The sequence below is a fragment of the Phacochoerus africanus genome, chromosome 5 (assembly GCF_016906955.1).
Source record: "Phacochoerus africanus isolate WHEZ1 chromosome 5, ROS_Pafr_v1, whole genome shotgun sequence".
Classification (NCBI taxonomy): domain Eukaryota; kingdom Metazoa; phylum Chordata; class Mammalia; order Artiodactyla; family Suidae; genus Phacochoerus; species Phacochoerus africanus.
This window is the reverse complement of record NC_062548.1, coordinates 11314765-11336776: the sequence shown is the minus strand read 5'-3', so window position 1 is coordinate 11336776 and position 22012 is coordinate 11314765. Positions and strand designations below refer to the sequence as shown.

General features: G+C 51.8%; 1 protein-coding gene across 3 annotated transcripts in view; it reads left to right on the top strand.

Annotated features, from left to right (window-relative positions):
- The first annotated feature begins 4818 nt into the window (after positions 1 to 4818).
- Positions 4819 to 22012, top strand: part of LOC125127177 (NADPH--cytochrome P450 reductase) — a 62130-nt gene continuing 44936 nt past the window's right edge. Inside the window, exon 1 of one of the 3 annotated variants that reach the window (XM_047779822.1) lies at positions 4819 to 4891. The gene's annotated coding sequence lies outside the window, so the exon portion shown is untranslated. Of the gene's footprint in view, positions 4892 to 6069; positions 6202 to 17729; positions 17851 to 22012 lie in introns of those variants that run through there. The other 2 variants (XM_047779823.1, XM_047779821.1) reach the window with 2 other exon arrangements.

Sequence of the window (22012 nt, the reverse complement as noted above, 5' to 3'; positions counted from 1 at the left end):
GGGAGGGAGAGTTTGGACGTGCTTGGCATGTTCACTGGTGGACACCAAGCCCTGTGACAGTTTAAACACTTCGTTGTGGGATCTTGGGGAGCTTGGAACAGACCCCTTCACCTCTCTGAGAGTCTGTTTACTTAACTGATAAATGGGGATCGTAGTGGGTATTTTTGAGAGAAGATGTGCAGTAACGGGTGTAGACAGCCTAGGGCAGCACTCAGATCTGGTTGGTGCCCCTCCCCACCCCCAGCAAGTGGGAGCTCATTGCCAGTGCTCAGTAAACGTTTGGTTCCACAAAGGAAGGAGAGGCTGGAAGGGATGGTGGGGATCAAAAGGTGAGGACGGAGTAAGCCGAGCCTTCACTTCATGGATGCTGCAGATGTTCAACCTCCCGGGGAGCGAAGCTTTGCTTTAGGGCTCCGTTTCTGGCCCCCAGTCCCTGAACATTGCATTATAGGTGCCCTGAGTTGTTTACATTCAGAAGAACGCTGGGGAGGAGGGTGCGGGCCAGGCCTGCCTGCAGCAGAGAAAGGCCCCCGGCCCTGCTGTCCTTAACACAGTGGTACCCGCACCCGCGCCTGGAAACCTCCTTCCTTTGTGTCCGGTGGACAGAGCCTGTTCCCAAATGGACAAGGCATCCGCCTGGCTCGGTCACAAAGTCCTTGTCCTACCATGACCACAGACCAGTCCTCTAGCGCCCTCTCACCCCAGCCTGGGCTCTGGGGTCCCTGCCCCTTGGACCGTCACTCTCTTTTACCCAAGCTCCCCCTTTTCTTTGTCTTTTTAGGGCCACACCTGCAGCCTATGGAGGTTCCCAGGTTAGGGGTTGAATCGGAGCTACAGCTGCCGGCCTGCAGCACAGCCACAGCAACGCCAGATCCGAGCCACATCTGTGACCTACCCCCCAGCTCACGGCAACGCCGGATCCTTAAACCCACTGAGCGAGGCCAGGGATCAAACCTACATCCTCATGGGTACTAGTCAGATTCCTTTCTGCTGAGCCACGACAGGAACTCCAAGCCCAAGTTCCTTGACTCTAGCCTACCTTTCCTGAATGTGCTGAGACTCATCTGGCACAGGGCTCCGTATTACCTGCATTTGGCAGCACCCGGGGGTGAGGAGGCAGAAAGAGGAGGCTCCTGAAACACACCTGCCCTGGAGAGACTCCTGTTGATGAGAGACACATACTCTGGTGACATGATTTAAAGTAGGAATTACTGGAGTTCCCTGGTGGCTCAGTGGGCTAAGGACCCAGCATTGTCACTACAGTGGCTGGGGTTGCTGCTGTGGCGTGGGTTCAATCCCTGGCCTGGGAACTTCCCCTTCCCTGGCCAAAAAATTAATAAAATTTAAATTAAAAAAAAATAAAGTAGGAATTATTCTGAGCTTTGGAGAGCGGGGCAGTCGTTAGGGAGCCATGACTTCTGGAGCCGTCAGGGAATCCTTCCAGGGGTAGGAGCATTGAAGGGATTTAGACAACTAAATATGGGATAGAGGAACAAAAATGCACAGCACATTCCAAACTGGATTCATCCAGTTTTGCTACAGTATAGAATTTCTGGAGGAAAGTTATAAAGATCAAGCTGGAAAGATAGGTTGGGGTCAGATTTTGAAGGCTCTTACATTCCAGTCTAAGGCAAGCCATGCATTCCACATGCTCTTGTGCACCTGCTCTAAGAACTGAAACACAGAAAGGAATTCAGGCTCGGCCTTTTCAGTAACCAATCTCGATGGAGGCAGAGGGATGCCCGAGAACCTTGGAGGAGGAAGTTTCTGGGAAAAGCTTGAGGTACCAGATCCATGGAGAGATTGAGGATCTGCTCCTTTTAAATCATGTGTGTGTGGGGGGGAAGAATTTTCAGAAAGAGAACACACGGGAAGAGCCCTGTGGTCACAGGAGTGGTTGGCTTGGCTGTTGCTCCCCTGTATAATGTGACAACATCAGTGCTACTACATCACTTGACTTTATTTTTAATGGCAGCACCTGTGACATACAGAAGTTTGAGGGCTAGGGGTCAAATCGGAGCTGCAGCTGCCGGCCTATGGCCACAGCCACGCAACGTGGGACCAGAGCCTCATCTGCAACCTATGTCACAGTTTGTGGCAACTCCGGATCCTTAACCCACCGAGTGAAGCCAGGGATGGAACCGGTATCCTCATGGACACTGTGTCAGGTTCTTAACCCCCTGAGCCACAGGGGAACTCCTGATGACCTAACTTTTAGGCTCAAGGGACAGACAAAGCAAAGAACATAGATGTAGAATGAAAATGTTGTACATTTACACAGTGAGGTTCAGACAGTGGAAACGGGGAGGTGGAGGCAGCGGTTCAGAGCAAAGGGAAGGGCAAAGGATGCTGTGAGCTTAGCCAGAAAAGATACTGGCTCACGCAGAAAGGTCTAAGGCTGTGACTTCAATGATAAAGATGGCTGACAGAGGAAGTGGAGTAGGTATATAAAGAATTATGTTAACATGTGGGCAGGGGAGGTGAACTGTGTTTCTTTGTTTGTTTGTCTTCGCTTTTCAGGGCCGCACCCGTGGCATACGGAAGTTCCCAGGCTAGGGGTCAAATCGGAGCTACAGCTGCCGATGCCACATCTGTGACCTTCACCACAGCTCACAGCAACGCCAGATCCTTCCTTAACCCATTGAGTGAGGCCAGGGATCGAACCCGAAACCTCATGGATCCTAGTTGTATTCGTTAACCGCTGAGCCATGAAGGGAACTCCCGAATTGTGGTTTTAATAACTCGTTAGCAGGACTCTGGAGGTAACACCTAAAATATAGGACACCAGCTAGCCACAGAAACATTGATTTACCAGCATGGAAATGAGGAGCAGGTGTTTCTGCTGTGGCACAATGGGATTGGTGGCCTCTCTGCAGTGCCAGCATAAAGGTTCAGTCCCTGGCCTGGCACAGTGGGTTAAAGGATCCAGTGTGGCTGCAGCTGGAGCTTAGGTTGCAGCTGTGGCTCAGATCTGATCCCTTTGCCTGGGAACTCCACATGCCATGGGGTGGCCAAAAAAAAAAAAAAAAAGGGAAAGAAAGCAAGGACCAGAAGCAAGGTAGGAGGTGATTCTTTGGGCAGCGAAGATGAGACACAGAAGAGAGTTGGCAGGAAACTGTTGTCTGGTACCCCACACATGCATAAATTTAATTGAAGGAAAATGAAGTGTGTTATCACTGTTCTTTAGATATCAGGAGCCAGCAGAAGAGTTGGTTCTTTGGCCAGTGACAGGTTTGTTTGGGTATTTTTAAAAAAATATATTTATATATTCCATTTACAATAAGCAAAACATTTGTAAGGCCAAAACAAGAAAGATACAAAGGGTGGACAGTGACGTTCCGTTTGTCCTTGGTCCCATTTCTCCCAGTTCTCTAGAGACAACCAATGCTATCATTATTTTCTTTCAAGAGAGGTCAGACACATACAACCATATATATATACACACACACAGTAGGACAGTTTCCCTTCACTTTCTTCCACTGCCATGCTTTTAAAAACACAAACAGGAGTTTCCATCGTGGCGCAGTGGTTAATGAATCCAACTAGGAACCATGAGGTTGCAGGTTCAATCCCTGGCCTTGCTCAGTGAGTTAAGGATCTGGCATTGCCGTGAGCTGTGGTGTAGGTCGCAGACATGGCTCGGATCCCGAGTAGCTGTGGCTCTGGTGTAGGCCAGCGGCTGTGGCTCCAATTAGACCCCTAGCCTGGGAACCTCCATCTGCCGTGTGGCCCTAGAAAAGGCAAAAAGACAAAAAAAAAAAAAAAAGCCCCACAAACAGTAGCATACCCTAACTACTGGCCTTCACCTTGCATTTTCCCTTTATCAATTTATTTGAGAGCTTGTTCTGTACCTGAAATGAACTTCCTCCTTGATTTTTTTTTTTTTTAATGGCTGGATGATATCCATGTTTGGATGTGGCAACAATAAGTTGCAATGTGTTTCCACACAGCTTCACCAACCGTGTGTCATTCAACTTTAGGATCTGGTCATCAGCATAGGTGAAAACTAATTTCTCGGTCAAGTTTTACTTTGCATTTCCTTTCTGTGTGGGGTTGAACAACTTTTCATATGCTTCAGAGCCCTTTGCATTTCTTTTCCTGTGAACTGACAAGTCCCATCATTTGCCCAGATGTAAGTCTTATTAATGCAGAGAGGCCGTTTTTTTAGGGAAACTCGTCCTTTGACTATTAATAATTGCGACTATTTCCTCCTGGTCTGTCCTTTGCCTTTTAACTTTGCCTATAGGTCTTTGTCATACATCAAATTTTTATTTTTTAGCCTTTTTTTTTTTTTTTTTTTGAACCACAACCTCTACATATGGAAGTTCCCAGGCTAGGGGCTGAATTGGAGCAGCAGCTGCTGGCCTACACCAACACCAGATCCGAGCTACAGCTGTAACATATACCCCCAGCTCCCGGCAACGCCGGATCCTTAACCCAATGAGCAAAGCCAGGGAGTGAACCCGAGTCCTTGTGGATACTATTCGGGTTTGTTGCCGCTGAGCCACAACAGGAACTCCCCATATTTTGATTTTTAGGTAGGTAGATTTCTTAGTCATTTATGGATTCTAGGTTAACGCAGAGAGGTCTCTTGGAGATTAACACAAATTCTCCCAAGGGTTCTTTTAGGACTTTTTTTTCCTTTTCTTTTAAAAGGGTGTTTACCTCTTTTATCTCTCAGGAATTTATATTAGTGTGAGGTCTGAGGTGCGTAGCTAACTATTTTCCCCCCAGCTGGTTGGTGAGTGTGATTTGAGGAGGAAGGGTTAAGAGACAGGAAGCCCGGTGAGCAGAGAGATGTAAGAGGAAGTTTCCCTGGTCGTAGGTGGAAACTGGAGGTGGCATGTGAATCAAGAACTGCTGAGATCATCTGAGTGACAAGTGACTCCAGGTAGGTCTGAACTAGGACAGAGACAGCTGGAAAGATAAGAAGGGAAGGAGGGCAGTCCTGGAGATGGAATCCATAGGACTCAGTTACTGCTTAAGGGGCGGGGGGGCATGAAAAGAAGACTCCTGCTTCCTGCCTCAGTCATGCTATTAGCAGAAAGGAAACTCGGTGTTTTGTATTCTGGCTTCACAGAGGCAGGGCCCAAAATTCAGAGGCAAAGTTTAAATCTTCTCCGGGGAGATGTGCAGCAAGTCGGTGCAAAGGCTGGAGTGCCAGAGATCTGGGTGGTGAAATGCCCCCCTGCTCTCTTGAGGGCCTAGAGTAGGATGAAGGTATTCAGTCCCTTAGTGAGACACTGATGCCCCACCCTGACTGCTGGAGGACTGGTTCCATCGGGTGAATCAGACCAGCTCCTGACAGACTGGAATGGAGGAAGCCTACAACTGGGGTCACGGTAATAATCCTCTCTTTGTATAGGACCTGACAATTTTCAAAGCATCTGGTTGTCGCTGGTGGGTCTCAGCTTAAAGATGGGGAATGGGTTCTGAATGAAGCGAGTTGCCCACTGTTTCAAAAGGAACTCGCAGCAGAGCCTGTAGTAGCAGTAGCAGTCGTAATGATGATAATAGTAATACTTTACATTTCTAGAGCACTTATCGCACCGAGCTAAATTATTTACGAACATGAGTTATATGACCTAATCCTCCTAACCCTATGACATAGGAACCACAGCAGGAGGCAGAGGTGGACTCCTTACCCTCGACTGAGGCAGCCAGACTTTTCAAGGCGCCCTCTGCCCCCTCCCACGTCTTCAGTCCAGTCCTCGCCCCCTGCCTGCTCACTTCCTGCCTCCCCGACTCAAGCGGCTGGAGGGGCCGTGGACACTCTGTCCAAGCAGCCTCGCCATTTTCAGATGAGGGAACTGAGGGCCGTGGAGGAGAAAAAGGCGCGAACACACCCGAGCGGCGCGGCTCGCGACCACTGCCCTCCCCTGCACCTCAAGGGCAGCAGAAGCCGCCGTCAGCCGGGGGGCGGGGGGAGGAACCGCTCCCTGCTGGGGAACAACCCACCAAGTTCCCAGGCCTGGCGGTGGAGCTGGGACGCTGAGGGGGCGTGGCCGCCCGGGCTGTACCAAGAGCACAGATTCGCAGGGGGGAGGCCTGGCCCCGGAAGCAAGAGTGCGGCCGGGTTGGGCAGAGCGGCGCAGCCACTGGCCACGCCCCCACACCCTGGCCGGCGCCGGCGGTGGTAGCGCCTCAGTGGTGCGGGCCTGCGTCCTGCTCAGATATCCCGAGTCCTGCCGGCAGCCCTTGGTGAGTGCGTGTGTTCGCGGGTCCTGGGATGGCGGGGTCGGGACACTAAGGTTCTGGGTGGCGGGGCTCCTAGACACCCGAGGCTTTCTAGGCGCCTCGGCCTCCTGGGCCCTGCGCGCTGGGGCGGGCTTTCGGGCCGAATCGCTGCCGGTATCGCCTGACTCTCGCACTGAAAGCGCGACTCCCATCTCGGCCCTTCCTGGGGTGGCCCAGCCCCTCGAGCTGACCTCTCGAGGCGACTGGAGAGTCGTCTTTTCCAGTGCCTAGGACGCCCCGATGGCCCTTCGGCGGAAGACCAGTTCTTGGCGTGAGAGGGCTCGGGCTACAGCCCCCCACGCCGCCACCCTCCCGGGAAGTCACTTTTCCTTCCCGAGCCTGAGTTTCCCCGTCTGTACTGTGGGTCTCAGGAATTGGGTTAATTCACGGAGGACGCGCTCGATGTCTGCAGGTGGGGCTCAAATCTGGCCCCGCAGCATCAGGTGGGCTCAGTCGAGGGCTCAGAGGAGCCTGCCAGCCCGGCCTCTGCTGGGAAATGTTCTGCGTGCCATCGAGGCCCCCGAATCCCTGGGGGACAGTTCTTCGCGCGGGCAGGTGCTTTTCCGGGCTCTGCTGAACGGCCGCTACACCTTTAGCTCGTCAGGGCAATTGGGTAAGAAGTCGAGGTCTCCTGGGCGGCGAAGACAGTCACCATTGTGTAGGCTGGTGACAGCGATTTGGGGTCGTTTCAGAGAACGTGGCTGCCTCATCTCTTAGATCAACACAATACAGCCTTCCCTCTGAATTTGGCTGAAGTAGAGAATAGACCAGAGGAGGCTGGGCTGGAATGGGTAGTCCTGGGTTTGAGCTTTGGCATCTTGTCAGGGCACTTAACTTCTTGGAGCCTGTTTCCCCAACGGTGGCGCAAGCTACCTACAGGCCCCCACAGGGTTGAGCTTCTGAGGATCAAAAGAGAGGGTCTGGGAGTTCCTGTGGTGGCTCAGGGGCTGACAAATCCGACTAGGAACCATGAGGTTGCAGGTTTGATCCTTGGCCTTGCTCAGTGGGTTAAAGTTCTGGCGTTGCCATGAGCTGTGGTGTAGGTTGCAGACGCGGCTCGGATCCCGCGTTGCTGTGGCTGTGGCTGTGGCTGTGGCATAGGCTTGGCAGCTGCGGCATAGCAACCCCCATATCCCACAGGTGCGGCCCTGGAAGAGGCAAAAAGACAAAAAGAGAGTGTCTTGGAGAGTGACCCTGAGAACTGTAACAAGCGAGCTGAGCAGTTAACTAACTCCCTCCCTGCCCCCACCTCCGAGATCCAGTGTTCCCTCTGTGCAGTGCTGTAGTTCCTCTCCCCTTTGGGTAGAAGGCATTAATTCATTAACCATTCACAGGTTCATCTATGCACATCCCCTGTGTGTGGTTGGGGGGTCAGCTGGATGGGGAAAGCAGTCCAAAAGTCCCAGTTAGTAAAGCAGCCGACCCTGAAGAAAGCACTTTCCTTTCTTTGTGTCCCTTTAAGTTCTCATTTCCCTTTTGAGAAAGTGGTCAGTTCTTGAGCTTCTCATGATTTTCATGCCATGTCAGGTAGAAAACTGTTTCATTGGGCTGATAGCTTAGTCATGTCTAAGGAACTGGCCTGCATTTCCGAGAATGGAAATCTTCCAGTTGGCTTGTAGTGTGAAAAACTTCAGGGTCATCGTAACTCAAATCCCTCGTGTCTACCACTTAAAAAAATTAGAGGCAGGTGTGAGGTGAAAGGAACCTCAGGGATGAACTTCAGCACCTGGAAATGGCCTTGACTGCCGTCCACGCCCTAGTGAGGCAGGTGAAGCACCGGGGCGGTGTGAGTTTGTAAACAGCCATGGGAGATGTTTGTTGCCGCACCAGCCTTAATTTTAGGACCTGTTGGTGACCCTGAATTGATCCCTTGTTAACCTGGTGAAAATCAGGGTCTAAGTTAGATCATAAGTTCATGTGTACCTAGGAGATAGGCTGTTTGAAATCAGAACGGTTTGGCAGCTCCAGAGCTTTTACTTTTTAAATTCATGGAATCTTTCAAGTTCATAGGAATGTAACTCTTAAGCAACCTACCCCCCCCCGGCCCCCGCCCCATGGCGGCTTCTGTAGTGGTAGGATTTTTCATAGATCCAGAGGGCCCCGCTGCCCTTGCAACATCTCTCCTTCCTCCTGCTTCTGGAAGGAGCAGGGCCCTGGCTTGAGGGGGCCAGGGAACCTGAGTCCCAGCTCAGTTACTAACACTGTGTGCCTTTCAACAAACCACCTGAGGGCCTCAGTTTGGTGCTTTGGGATTTAACTTTTATCTCAGATTCGTTTAAGTCTAAAACATCAGAAAAAAGTGAAATGGAGAAATGACTGTTTTTATTAAAATATTTTAAATTCTGTTCACACAAATACCAAGTGCTCATTATTTTTAAAAATACTATCATAGAAATACCCAGTTTAGGGGGTTCCCGTCGTGGCACAGCGGAAACAAATCTGACCAGGCACCATGAGGTTGCAGGTTCGATCCCAGGCCTTGCTCAGGGGGTTAAGGATCCGGTGTTGCCGTGAGCTGTGGTGTAAATCGCAGATGTGGCTCAGATTCAACCCCTAGCCTGGGAACCTCCATATGCTTCGGCCCTAAAAAAAGCAGAAAAAAAAAAAGAAAGAAAAAAACTACCCCAATTTAATAGTGACAATAGTGAACATCCCTCAGTCTTACACTGCCAGTGGTGTAGTATATATTCTCCAGATAATTTCCTTCACATAATGTTTACTACCTAGAATTTTTTTTTTAAACTTAAAACAGCAGGAATTTTTTACTATTTAATTAATTTATTTTTTTTTTGTCTTTTTAGGGCCACACCCGCGGCATATGGAGGTTCGCAGGCTATGGGTCGAATCAGAGCTATAGCTGCTGGTCTACACCACAGCCACAGCAACTTGGGATCTGAGCTGCGTCTGCGACCCTACACCACAGCTCACGGCAACGCCAGATCCTTAACCCACTGAGCGAGGCTAGGAATCGAAGCTGCATCTTCATGTATATGAGTCCGGTTCGTTAACCACTGAGCCACAATGGGAATTCCTACCATTTAAATTTAAAACACAGGAGTTCACATCATGGCTTAGCGGTAATGAATGACACGTGTTCTATCTTGGCCTCACTTAATGGGTTAAGGATCTGGTGTTGCCATGATCTGTGGTGTCGGTGGCAGACATAGCTCAGATCTGGTGTGGCTGTGATGTAGGCTGGCAGCTGCAGCTCTGATTCAACCTGGGGAACTTCCACATGCCGAGGGTGCGGCCCTAAAAGACATAAAATAAAATAAATTTGAAACACCGAATTAGATGAAACTAGCCATGCTGTTCTGAGGTTTGCTTTTTATTGCTTAACATGATGTCTTTCTGTGTCACTACCTAAAGATCTACCTTATTATTAGTATTTTTTAAATTTTATTTTCTGGCCACACTTGTGACATGTGGAATTCCTGGGTCAGAAATTGAATCTGAGCTGCAGCTGCAGCAACGCCAGATCCTTTAACCCACTGCACCAGGCGGGAGATGGAATCCGAGCCTCCGCTGCAACCAGAGCCGCTGCAGCTGGATGCTTAACCCACTTCACCACCATGGGAACTCCTCTTTTTGTCAGCGTTATCTCGTTTTCTAACGGTAGAGGGTTTTTTTTTTGCAGGGGAGGGAAACCTAATACATGTAATTGCTTAATAATATCATATTGTTCCTTCTCGCTTCCTGTACCACAGTGTGCAAATAAGTGTGTCTCCTGTACCTTTCATTACCGTGTAAGAAACATACACGAAACGAATATCTTATACAGAGATAAGATACCAGTTCTATTATTATTATTATTATTATTATATAAGCTCCAGAACAAACTCGTTTTCTTGTGCCGTTGTCTGGCATTTGCTAGAAATTTAGACTGATCGGGCGGGTGGGGAGAAGCCCCCGGGTCCCAGGTCACTTACCAGCTTATATGGGCACCCGCTGGTCTTGGCCCACACCAGGCCTTCCTGTCTTCATCCATAAAGTGTGGGGAAGAATCCCTGCTCCACCTGCCGCCTGGAACCACTCAAGAGGTGTTTATTTTCGGCAGTGAGTTCTCTTTGTTCTTGGAAATGTTTCCATCACTGAGAAATAAGACTTAAAGGGCACATATCTGGCCTTCCGAGTCTTGGCTTGGGTGTCGAGGGTCTGGCTCAGCATTCCGGGACCCTGACAGGGAGGGGAACAAACGTGAAAGTCGACAACCCTGGCCGAGCGTGTCGAGTTCCTTCTTGAGATCATGGGTGCGAGCCGTCACCCCCAGGTGCTGGGGAGCGCTCAGGACCAGCTGCCTTTATGTGGGGGTCCTGCACGGCTCCCCAGAGGAGGGCACCTTTGGTTGGGTCTGGGAGGGCAGGTAGGGGTCACTGCTCCCTCCAAGGCACACCCTCTCCAAGGCCCATAAGGGTGCAGGTTGCCTGCGGCTTGGAAGTGATTGGGGCTTATCTGAAGGGGTCTCGTGAACCACGCTAAGTGAGGGGAAGGCTTTTAAAGAGGTCAGAATAGTATATTCTTTTTTTTTTTTTTTTGGTCTCTTTAGGGTCACACATGCAGCATATGGAAGTCCCCAGGCTAGGGGTCGAATCGGAGCTGTAGCTGCTGGCCTACACCACAGCCACGGCAATGCAGGATCCAAGCCGTGTCTGCGACCTAAACCACAGCTCACAGCGACACCGGATCCTTAACCCACTGAGTGAGGCCAGAGGTCAGTCTGCATCCTCGTGGATGCCAGTCAGATTCGTTTCCCCTGAGCCACGATGGGACTTCGAGAACAGTGTATTCTTGTTCTGGACATTTGAACTCTCTTACTGCCCAACGCCCTTCTCTAGGTTTATTCATCATTTAGGAATCTCACTCGGCCTAAATCTGTGTGCTGCAGTCTGTTAGAGAGCTCTGCATCCTAAAAGTGTGTTCCGTCTCCCAGCCCCCTCCCCAGCTGAGATGTTTTTGTTAGCTGTGTGCCTGTGGGGATGTGTGTATGTATAAGGGTGGCGGAAAAGTCCCATGGTGCCAACCATGGCTCTTGGCAGGCTGGTGGTTCCTGTTGGTTGGGTCCATTGGAGCCAAATTCATCCGCCTCTGTGCTGCCTGGCGCAGGTTGGCATGGCAATTCTGCTAACACTCAGGGATGCTGTGAACAAAGCAGCCGGAGGACCTGGTCCTTCCTCTGGGTGGCTTGAGGAGAACCCTGCTGACATGAGGGGCTTATTTCACATACGGAGAGGCGACTGTGGTGGGGGGAAATCTAAGAATTCTCAGTATCCTTCAGTGGGAGTGCTGGGCAGTGGGGCGTTCTGATCGGGCTGCACAGCATCTGTACGCAGCTGGGAGAACTGTACAGGTGCTTGCCAGGCATTAGTCTGTGTCAAGGCTAAAACGATGGGCCGAACCGTGATGCCTTCAGCCGTGGGCTGTTTCTCAGAGAATTGGAATCTTGGGGAGATGTCCTCAGGTAGGCAAGTAGAGAGGAAAAAGCTGGCTTTCGCCCCCTCCCCCGTTTGTAATCACGGAGGCAGATGGCCTCTGTAGGGCTCTTCTGATGTCAGGTGCCATAATCTGCTCTAGGTGAAAGTCACGAATGATGTTAAGTCATTAGAAAAAAATCTCAGAGATCCTGCTGGGGCACATTAGAATTGGTGGTGTCTCTGGAGCGCTGGGGTGCGGGTTCACTCCTGGGCCCAGCACAGTGGGGTAAGGATCCAGTGTTGCTGTGGCATGGGTTGCAGCTGCAGCTTGGATCTGATCCCTGGCCCAGGAACTGCATATGCCACAGGGTGGCCAAAAAAGAAAAAAAAAAATCATTAAAAAAAAAAATCTTGGGAGGGTTTCCCATCGTGGCTCAGTGGTTAACGAATCTGACTAGGAACCATGGGGTTGTGGGTTCGATCCCTGGCCTTGCTCAGTGGGTTGGGGATCTGGCATTGCCGTGAGCTGTAGTGTAGGTTGCAGACATGGCTTGGATACCACGTTGCTGTGGCTCTGGCTGAGGCCGGCAGCTGCAGCTCTGATTCGACCCCTAGCCTGGGAACCCCTCCATATGCCGCAGGTGTGGCCCTGGAAAAAAACAAACAAACAAAAAAGACAAAAAAAAAAAAAATCTTGGGGGTTCCATTGTGGCACAGGGGAAGTGAACCTGACCAGTATCCATGAGGACTTGGGTTCGATCCCTGGCCTCACTCAGTGAGTTAAGGATCCGGCATTGCCATGAGCTGTGGTGTAGGTTTCAGACTTGGTTCAGATCCCATGTGGCTGTGGCTGTGGTGTAGGCCAGCAGCTGTAGCTCCAATTCGACCCCTAGCCTGGGAACGTCCATATGCCAAGGGTTTGGCCTGAAAAAAGCAAAAAAAAAAAAAACTCCCCTAGTTGTCTCCTCAGTGACCTCTCCTGGGGCCCTGCCCACCCATTCCTTTTGCCTGAGCTCAGCCTTTTATGTCACCTCTTATTTGACGCTTAGGTGAGAGCACTGCTGCCGACTTACTTTGATCCACGAGACATGCCCCGTCACCGTGCTGGGTGAACTGGGTCTGTACAAAGGTTTGAGGACCAGCTAAGAACACATGAACTCATGTGCACCTTCTCTGAACCCAGTTGTGCTGACTCTGTAGGTCACTTGGGTTGGTTTTCAACGCAAACAAGGGTGGCAGTTCCTGACAACGCAGGCAAATGGACCAACCAATTGTGGCGGCTTCTCTCAGGGGTGGGGTTTAGGGTGGGACACGACGTTCCAGGCCTTGTAATGTGTGGTTTTGTGAAGAAGGCATCTGTTGGTTTCAGTTAAGGGTGTCAGAACCTGTGCTATTAAGAAACCACCTGGCGTCACCTGGACATCGTGGACCCGGTCCCCTATGCAATAGGTTTTGCCAACTCTAAAAGGTCACTCACCACGACCGTGACCGCAGAGATAAGCAAGCCCGGCCCCCTGAACCCTGTGCCCTCCTCACGAGGTCTCTGCCACCGTTGTGACCTTACCATTCCCTGGTCCCTCCTGACGGGCTTCCGTCTTCGCATCTCTTTCCCCTGTGGTCTTATGGTGGCCCCTGCCACTTCCTGCTACGCCAGCCTTCGAATTGGCCTCCCTGAGTCCATGATTCCTCCTCCCCAGCTCAGCATCTCATGATCTGTCCATGGTACCATTGCTAGACTGACCTCACAGTTCTGCTCGTATCACCCCTCCTTGGCTCAAGACTTCGAGATCACTCTCGCTGTCTTATTAGTGTTTTCTGTTCCTTTTTTCTTCTTCTCCATCCAGTCCCGCCAGGGATACGGAGGTGGCTTGTCATAAAGGGGGGCTCGTTCTCCCTCTCCTTGGGGGCAGTGTGGTTGGCATAGGAAGTGAAGCCAGCAAGGACAGAGACTCCCCCCGCCCCCGTCATTTCCACGCGTGTAAAGCCAGCACAGAGACCGTGCCTGGCTCTCAGAGTCCCTGACAGGGTGCAGTGGCAGAGTAAGCGGATGGATGAATGGTTATGGCTTCTGATCTGGGTTTTTTTTTTTTTTTTTTTAATGATTATTCTAAGGTGCAGTATGAACTGTTTGTAGGATTTTAGTTTTCCATCTAGGTGTGAACAAAATCTTAATGAATGTTTCTAGAGCAGTTACCTGGATGTCAAAAACACGGATACAATTGTTTATTTAAAAAATTCGAATGAGTTCCTGTTGTGGCTCAGGGGTAGCGAACCCGACTAGTATCCATGAGGTTACAGGTTCGATCCCTGGCCTCGCTCAGTGAATTAAGGGCCTGGCTTTGCTGTGAGCTGGTCGCAGACACAGCTTGGGTCCACCGTTGCCGTGCCTGTGGCGTGGGCTGGCAGCTGCAGCTCCCAAGTCAACCCCTAGCCTGGGAACTTCCGTATGTCATGTGGCCCCTAAAAAGCAAAAGCAAAAAAAAAAAAAAAATCTAATGAAATGAATTAAAGGGAAGTTGCCCTCATGGCTCAGCGGTGATGAACTTGACTAGTACCCATGAGGATGCGGGTTTGATCCCTGGCCTCACTTGGTGGGTTAAGTGAGGTTCTGGCACTGCCAAGAGCTGCATTGTAGGTTGCAGATACGGCTTGGATCCTGCGTTGTGGCTGTGGCCATGGCCTAGGCTGGCAGCTGCAGCTCCAGTTCGACCCCTAGCATGGGAACATCCATGTGCCGTGGGTGTGGCCCTAATGAGCAAAATAAAAATAAAAATAAAGCAAGTGAGTAAAAGGGATTTGTGTAACTGCTGAGTGTCTGTTGATTGTCAGGTATTTGATGTCTCACGTGATGGTTGTCCTGCTGTGAGGATGGCTGGTGAGGGGACCGAGGCTGGGTGAGAAGCACTGTGCCCGGGGCCCCGTGGTGTGCAGAGGGCATGTCTGAGGTCCGAACCAAGGGCTGTCTACCTCCAGGGCCCGTGCTGTTTCCTGACTCCACTGGGTTTTGTTTTTTTTTTTTTTGCTATTTCTTTGGGCTGCTCCCGTGGCACATGGAGGTTCCCAGGCTAGGGGTCGAATCGGAGCTGTAGCTCCTGGCCTACGCCAGAGCCACAGCAACACGGGATCCGAGCCGCGTCTGCAGCCTACACCACAGCTCACGGCAACGCCGGATCGTTAACCCACTGAGCAAGGGCAGGGACCGAACCCGCAACCTCATGGTTCCTAGTCGGATTCGTTAACCACTGCGCCACAACGGGAACTCCTCCACTGGGTTTTATTTAGGTTTGTTGAATTGCAAGGCTCACACCCTCCTGAGCGTAGCCAGAAACTGTGGAAAGAACCGATCATTGAGAGAAGGCCCTGGGGAGGCAGGTGATTGTACCAAAAACAGTCAAGGGAAACCATTGTGATGGGGCATAACATTCACCTCAGAGCTTCCCGGAAGGCAAGGAGAGAAGGATGGAATTGCAGAGCAAATGTGACTGAAAAAGGGAAGCCCACCGGCTTATCCCAAGAAGCACTTTTCCCCGGGGCCTCCTGTAAGGGCTGTTGAGTAAGGCTGGGGCGGCAGCCTCCATGCTCAGCTGGCCTTTGTAAGGCACCTGTGTGTACCTGGCCCTGAGAGGTGCCGGGCCCACTCCTGTGTGTGGACAAGTCCTACAGGGTGAAGATGGCTTGGGCCAGGGCAGAAGGTCACCCTTCCTGGGACCCACTGGGGTAAAGGCAGTGAACTTTAGGCTCCCTGTAAGGGCGGATCTCCGGGGGTTGGGGGCAGGAGGGTAGGCCCAGAGTGATGCATTTGATTGGGGCGGGGTGGCAGTGAGTGGGAGAATCCAGGAGCGCGAGTGGGGAGAGCTCCTTTGCCAGAGGTGAGAAGCCAACCGTCCACAGTGGAGGCCCTGAGGCTCTTTGGTGCCTGCCCCACGCCGTGGCCAGCCCTTTGGCCGTAAGAGTTGGAAAGCCTGGCTGGGCTCCTTGCCCCTTAGTGGGTGACCTTGGCAGAGTCAGGAGTCCTCAGAGGGCACCACGGGTTGTGTTTCAGTGCTCTCAGCTCAAGTGGGGAGTGAGAAGGATCCAGAGTACTTTGGTGGATTCGGTCATCCAGCCGTTAGATAGGGAGCCCGGTGTGGCTTTGTGCAGTTAGTGGTGCTGCTTGAACGGTGGGTGAACATACTGAAAAACCAGCAATTGTCCACTTTGAGGTGGTGACCTCAGGGGCTGGGAATGTTACCTCCGTTTGTAAAAATCCGATTTCTCCATCTTGAGTCTTTGAGCAGCTAGGCTCCCACTAGGAATGCTACCGAGTCCCCGTCACCCGGCGGGAGTTGTGCAGGCCTGCGGCACGTTTCCCGCTCGGGGCGGAGTTCCGAGCCCTCCCCCGCCCCCTTCCTGAGCCCTCTTGCCGTTCCCCTCAGCTAAGGGTCTGTGAGGAGGGGCGGCATGTGTCACCTCGGGCCTAAAGCTGGGGCTCATCCCACCCTGTCTTCTCCCCATCGCAGCAGCCCTGCAAGTTATATTATGAGACGGGGGCATCACAAGGAAAAAAGCCGCTTGAACATAAGCCGAGTCCCCTCATGGAGGCCAGGAGCCCAGCAAGAGGCACAGGGCCTGCACTGGGGGACACAGAAACTTGGGCATTGCGTCAGCGGGGGCGTCGGACGGGGCTCTGGAGGAGGCCGCCTTTGCTCAGTACCGTGGCCTGGAGCACTGCCCCGCCTGCAGGCGTGCTCTGCGATGCGGGCGTCTTTTCCTTCAGGAAGCCACGGCCTGGGCCCAGGAACCCCAGTGCCACCCCTCTGCTGCAGCCATGCAGCCCTGTCTTCAGCGGGAGTGTCCACCTCGGCCTCGGGGAGCCTGTTGAGTGACCGCGTGTACCTGTCCCGAGTGACAGCATCATGTCAGACCCGCATTTTGTCTCGCTACCTCCTAAGAGAAGGCGGTTGGGCAGTGAAAACCTCAGCAGGCAGCGGCCTGGCGTGGCGTGATTGTCACGGCGCTTTTGCAGTGCAAGGGCCCTCTGTCCCCTGGGGTCTGGTTCTTCCCCACGCGTTCATGTTGTGAACTCTGAATGACCCCCCCCCTCCCCGCCAAAGCCCTACAATGGAAAAGCACCGTGTGACCCCACAGAGATCGCGGAGGTGACCTCCCGTCGGTGCTCACACTCCCTTGATCCACCCTGGCCTTTAATGCGTGCCTAACGTCAAGGTGCAGTGCAGGCAGAGCCGGGAGCCAAAACAATGCCATCCGGAGCCCGAGCCTGAGAGCAGCCCGGCCTGACCTCGTGATGAAGCCTGGCCTCTCGGGAAGCAGATGCCCATGACTCTGTCGGGCAGTCTTCCGTCACCGTGTCCATCACTGCGGGGCTGCTGCCCACAGCAGCGCTGTGCCGTTTGCTGGTCCTCCCCGTCCCGCCAGACCCTCAGTCTTTGCTGAATGGCACAGCCCGCTACTGGGCGACCGACCAGCCTGAGACCCAGCCGGGTCGTTACCGTTGTGGCTCAGCAGTAACGAACCTGACTAATATCCATGAGGACGTGGGTTCCATCCCTGGCCTTGCTCAGTGGGTTAAGGATCTGGCGTTGCCGTGAGCTGAGGTGCGGGTCCCAGACACGGTTTGGAGCCCGCGTTGCGTAGGCCGGCAGCTATAGCTCCAATTTGACCCCTATCCTGGGAACCTCCATATGCCGCAGGTGTGGCCCTTTAAAAAAAAAAAAGAGAGAACCAGCTGAGACCGTTGTGAGCCAGGAGTTGGGCCACCCCTTGCTCGTCTGTGGGCAGCCAGTGATGGCTAGGGTTGCTACAGGAGGTGACAGAGGGTCTCAAGTGGCCCTTAAATCGCCCTCTTTGAGTTGCTGGCTGAAGGACCTTCAGTAATTTGCTGGTCCCTTAGGTCTTTGAGTCTGTGTCTGTAAAACGAGTGAAATAATATTTATCGAAACAAGCTTATCCTAAGAATCAAAGAGCTTGGATAGAGTACCTGGCGTGGTACTGGGCAGGCGATGGATGTGGGGTCGGTGCTGGTCCCCGTGCCCGCCTCCTGCTTGGTGCTGATGAGGCCCTGGCAGGCCTTTCTCTCTCCAGCAGGGCCCAGCACTGGTGTCTTGGAGATGATGGCGGCTCCTGGTCCCCAGATAGTCCGCACTTGCTGGAGAAGTACAAAGATGAACAAGCCGTAACCTGAGCTTCAGGAGTTCGGAGTCAGGTGAGACACAGACGTGCAAGTGACTCTCACCCGAGGCAGGTGCAGCCACGGGCCGTAGCTTAGCACGAGCATGAAGCCGGGAGCGAAGGGTTTATGGAGGAAAGAGCGCTTGGGTTAATCCGTGAAGATACAGCTTCAGTGGCTGCAGAAAGAAAGGGTGGAACATTCTCAAGGGAAAACACTGCTGCAGGAACAGGCAGCAGAGGGTAGCATATACGGTGTGGCTGGGGAGCCGATAGGAAGGGTCCAGTATTGTGAACTACAGACCCGGGGTCCCCAGACTTTTCCTGTAAAGGGCCAGATGGTAGCTATGAGGCTTTGCGGGCTGGAAACTACACAGCCCTGTTGCTTCAGCAACATTCATCTGTAAACGAAGGAGCATGGCTGTGTCCCAGTTAAGTTTTATTTTCACAAAGTGGGCAGGCTGGGCCCTGCTGGCCGCCGCCGGTCCACCAGCCCCTTCGTAGAATTTCACCGCCTTCCCACTCATCTTCTCTTGGCTCCAGGACCCCGCCTCGCCCTGGCTGGTCGTGTCTCCGGAGTCCCCTCCCCCCCATGCCAGCTCCTTCTCCTTTCGTGCCCTGGCTGCTTTTGGAGGGGGCTGGTTCGTTATGTTGTCGAATGTCCAACGCGCGCGCGGGTTGGACCAGTGCTTTCTCAGGGTCGGAGCGGGGTTGCACCTTGGTGGCAAGAGCACCTCGAACCCTGCTGCTGTGCCTTGTCTCAGGGCTCATGCCTGGCGAGGTCTGCCTTGACCTTCTGGTTAGGTTGGCATGGGCAGCGTTTCTCCACTGTGACGCTTCTGTTTTTCTCTTTGTAGTTGCTGAGTATCTTGGGGGAGATACTCTGAGACTATAAATCCCGGCCTCCCTGTCCCCCTCCCCGCCGGCGGGGACTCTTTGGCCTCTAACTTGAGCCACATCCATTGGTGGATCTCCACCTGCCACCGTTCTTACTGTGCTATTTGTCTAATAATAGTAATTCTCTCTCTTCCTCTTAACATCTACATTTATTAGTTGGGAGTCTACTGTGAGGAAGCGTCGTTCTTTCTCTCCCATGTATTTCATTATTTACATCTGGACGTAGGGATATCGTCTTGTCCTGTGGTTAAAAATCCATTACTCCCCTAGCAGTGAACAATCCAAAGAAGAAATTAAGAAAACAGTTTTATTTAGCGTAGCATCAGGAGGAATAACATATTTAGGAATGTAAGCAAGGAGGTGCCAGAGTTTTACACCGAAAACTGCCAAAGGAAATAGAGATTGCTGAAAGGAAATAGATTTCCAGTCAGATGGCACGACCTTCACGCTCATGGATTGGAAGACGTAATATTGTTAAGAGGGCATCGGGGGTTCCCACAGTGGCTGGGTGGGTTAAGAATCTGACTGCAGTGGCTGGGATTGCCGCAGAGGTGCGGGTTTGATCTCTGGCCCCGCACACTGGGTTAAGGGATCTGGCATTGCCGCAGCTGTGGTGTAAACTACAGCTCCGGCTCAGATTTGATCCCTGGCCTGGGAGCTTCCATATGCTGTGAGTGTGGCCAAAAAGGGGCGGGGGAGTGGTAGGCAGGGGAAAAATAGTGCTGGGACAACTGGATATCCAAATGCAAAAAAATGAGGCTGAACCCTTACCTCCCACCATATACAGAAATCAGCTCAAAGCGGATCAAAGACTAACCCTAAGAGCTAAAACCATAAAACTCTGAGAAGAAAAAAAAACATAGGGATTAATCTTCATTACCTTGGCTTTGGCAGTGGTTTCTTAGATAGGACACCAAAATCACAAGCAACAAAAGAAAAAGCAGATCAATTGGACTGTTGTGGACTGAATGTTTAAGTCCCTTAAAATTCATATGTTGAAATCCTAACCCCCCAGTGTGATGGTATTAAGGGGGGCCTTTGGCTGGTAATTAGATCATGAAAGCCTTGTGAATGGGATTAATACCCTTATAAGAAGAGACACGAGAGCTTAGTTCCTCTGTGCCCTCTGCCGGGTGAGGATATGAGAAGGCAGCTACTCTAAGCCAGGCAGCAGGCTGTCCCCAGCCTGCTGGGGATCTCAGACTTCCCAGCTGGCAGAACTGTGAAAAATAAATGTTTGTTGTTTAAGCTACCTAGTCTGTGGTGCTTGTTATCGCAGCCCAAGCTAAGCCGTGGACTCGGTCACAATTAAAAACTTTTGTGCATCAAAGGACACTTTCAAGAGAGTGAAAAAGACAACCCCCAGAATGGGAAAGAGTATTTGCAAATTATCTATCTGATAAAGGTCAACTATCTAGAATATATAAAGAACACTCGTAACTCAACAATAGGGAAACAACCCAGTTGAAAAAAATGAATGAAAAGGGCATGAAGAACATGAGTAGGTATTTTCCCAAAGATATGCAGATGGCCACCGAGCACAGGAAAAAGATCCCCAGCGTCACTGGTCCGTGGGAAACGCACCCTAAAGCACGACGAGATCTCCCTTCACACCCGCTGGGGTGGGTGTTTAAAACAAAAACAAACCCAGCAAATAACGAATGTTGGTTAGACTACGGAGAGATTGGGACCCTCGTACATTGCCGGTGGGGATGTGAAGTGCTGCGTTCGCTGTGCTGAACAGTTTGGCATAGAGCTACCGTCATAGCCCAGCAGTTCCACTTCTAGGCAGCTCCCCAGGAGAATCGAAAACAGGTACTCAAACAAGCACTGTATGTGGATGCAGCAGCATCATTCATAATAGCCCGAGAAGGGAAACAACCTAAATATCCATCACCTAGTGAACTGATAAGTAAAATGTGGTTTGTCCATAGTGGAATTTTTTTTTTTTTCGTCTTTTTGCTTTTTCTAGGGCCGCTCCCATGGCACGTGGAGGCTCCCTGGCTAGGGGTCTAATCGGAGCTGTAGCCACCGGCATACACCAGAGCCACAGCAGCGCCACATCTGAGCCGTGTCTGTGACCTACACCACAGCTCCCAGCAACACCAGATCCTTAACCTGCTGAGCAAGGCCAGGGATCGAACCCGCAACCTCATGGTTCCCAGTCGGATTCCTTAACCACTGCGCCACGACAGGAACACCTCCACGATGGCATATTATTCGGCCATAAAAGAGACAAAGGGCTGGTACACGCTGCAGCGGATGAACGTTGACTACATGTGATGCCGTGTGAAAGAAGCCCGTCACCAAGGGCCACTTACTGGATGGTTCCATTTATGTGAAATGCCCATAACAGGCAAATTCATGGAGATGGAAAGTAGATTAGTTGCCAGGAGCTGGGCAACGGGGAATGACTGTGTAACGGGTCAGTGCAGAGTTCCTGTTGTGGCTCAGCAGAAACGAACCCGACTAGCATCCATGAGGATGCAGGTTCCATCCCTGGCCTCGCTCAGTGGGTTGGGGATCTGGCGTTGCTGTGAGCTGTGGTGTAGGCCAGCAGCTGTAGCTCTGAATTGACCCCTGACCTGGGAACCTCCATATGCTGCGGGTGTGGCCCTAAAAAGAAAAAAAAAAAATCAACGTCGCCATCAGCATTTCTGTGTTACCTGGGTAATGTGTCAACGGGCATCATTTGTGCAAAAACCGCGTAGCCCCCCTAGTTGGCTAAGGCTCGGTGAGGAGTAATTTGCTAAAGTGAGGCTAAAACCCGTCCCCAAATTTGGTTCTCTGAGCTCCTCCCAAGTCCCCCATCCTGTTCCCTGCATCCTTCTGCCCCAGCATTTCTGTTTGGTAACACAGTGGACTAGAGAGAACTCAAAGAAAAGATGGGGCCACTTTGCCCCCCTCAATGCTGTGGCCTCTTCTCTGTGAAAGAGCTTCTAATTAGAAAGGTCATGAGTTTAGTCGAAATTCAGTTATTTTTGGAAAGTGGTCTTGCTTTCCTCTGATGTGGTGGAAACGTAGGAGTCCAGGAGTCAGCAGCAGACGCAAAAGGAGTTACTCCCTTTCCTCAGGGCTTCATAGACCCGGGACCTTTGGAAATGTGACGCAGCACTGTCGTCGTGAAGGAATAAGGGGTAGGCAGGGTTTTGTTTGGTTTTATTTTCCTGCTAAGGTGGTTTGAAGCAAGTCCAGGCTGCTCTTCATGCCAGAGCAAACAGATGAATGCGGGTAGAGGGGCCACTGTCTTTCCATCCTGGCCGGTGGACGTTTGCGGGGGCTACGCCGACCCCATCTGCTGG